The sequence below is a fragment of the Pteropus alecto genome, unplaced genomic scaffold (genome assembly GCF_000325575.1).
Source record: "Pteropus alecto unplaced genomic scaffold, ASM32557v1 scaffold341, whole genome shotgun sequence".
Lineage (NCBI taxonomy): Eukaryota > Metazoa > Chordata > Mammalia > Chiroptera > Pteropodidae > Pteropus > Pteropus alecto.
In genome coordinates this window covers 1-1,531 of record NW_006430739.1, presented here as the reverse complement: position 1 = coordinate 1,531, position 1,531 = coordinate 1, and positions in this window count along the sequence as shown.

The window sequence follows — 1,531 nt, the reverse complement described above, 5'->3', positions numbered from 1 at the left end:
TGAAGAACAATAAAGTAGGGTGTCCGGTCTACCCAATGTCAAAACTCAAAAGGCTTCATTTCTGTTTGATTGGTTTAATTGATTAATTGAATAATTGTATAATGGAGTATTGGATAATTGGTTAAATGGTTATAGCATAATTGGTTATTTAATACTTGGATCTTGAAAAATTGGCAATTAAATAATTGGAAAATTGAATACTTGGACAGCGAATAATTGAATAATTGGATAATCGAATACTTGGATAATTTGATAATTGAATAATTGCTTAAAGAATCATGGAATAATTGGGGAAATGAGTAATTGGATAAATAACTAATTGGATAATTAAATAGTTGGAAAAGCGGGTAATTGAATAAATGGTTAATTGGATGATTGACTCATTGATTAACTGAATAATTGAATAATCAGTTAAGAAAATAATCAATCTGATAATTGAATAATTGAATAACAGGTTAATGACTAACTGAATAATTGGTTAATTGGACAAGTGGTTAATCGGATAACTAAGTACCTGAATAATTGGTTAGTTGAATAATTGCAGAAATGAATAATCGTTAATTGATTAATAGGATAGTTGAATAATTGGTTAATTGCTTAATTGAATCATTGGAAAATATGAATTTTGAGGGTGGGCATTTTTGGAGACTGGGCATCCTGTGAGCTAAGACAGTAGACCCTCAAAGTCCCTGTGAGCAGGCCATCATGCTCCAGGCTGTCTTCCCATTGTGAACTTGTCAGGGGTGTGGTGTTTGAGGCTCATTTTCCCCACCTTCTGTCCTAATTTCCTTCTGTGTCTCAAGGTATTTCCATAATAGGTTTTCCTTCCCCTAGCGTCATATTATCTTTGAAGAGCAAACTTTCCAAGATGCTTGGAGATAATGAAGCTGAAGCTGCCGGCACATCAGAGGACATGATCAGGGAGGTGCTTCTCTCCTGGTGAGACGAGACTGATGAACCTGGAAAGAGAGCAAAGAGCTGGCGGCTGGGAGTTCCTGACACTGGGAAGCTGAGCCAGGCTGGCCACGATTTTTGGCCATGACGTCTGTCCTATTACAAATCAGGTCCTTCTTCCCGAATGTGTCAGCCGAGAAACTTGAGAGTTGCTCAATTATTTCAACAACCAGCTGCCAAATTTGGGGCTGAACTGAGAATTTTAAGACTGATTTTTTAAAAAATAGGAAGCCAAGAGAGACGTTTCCCCAAAAAGCTGTCCACAGTGACATCTTTGGCAACTTTATCTATGATAGAAAAAAGTTTCTGGTGTCAAGGATTTTGAAAAGTACCACGTGTTCTTCAGCCACTAAAATGAAACTCAGATGAAATCTGAAAGAGAAACAAATTCATGATGTGCTGCATTTACAAAAGGACAAAAGGTATCATATCTATTATCATTGCAACAAAGCAGATGATCTGCATGTGGACAAGGGCTGGAAGGTGTGGAGTAGAAGGGACAAGAAGAGTTGATAGTTGTTTCTACGTCTTCTTTAAAAAATGTTGCCTTCTCTCTCTCTCTCTCTCTCTCTCTCTC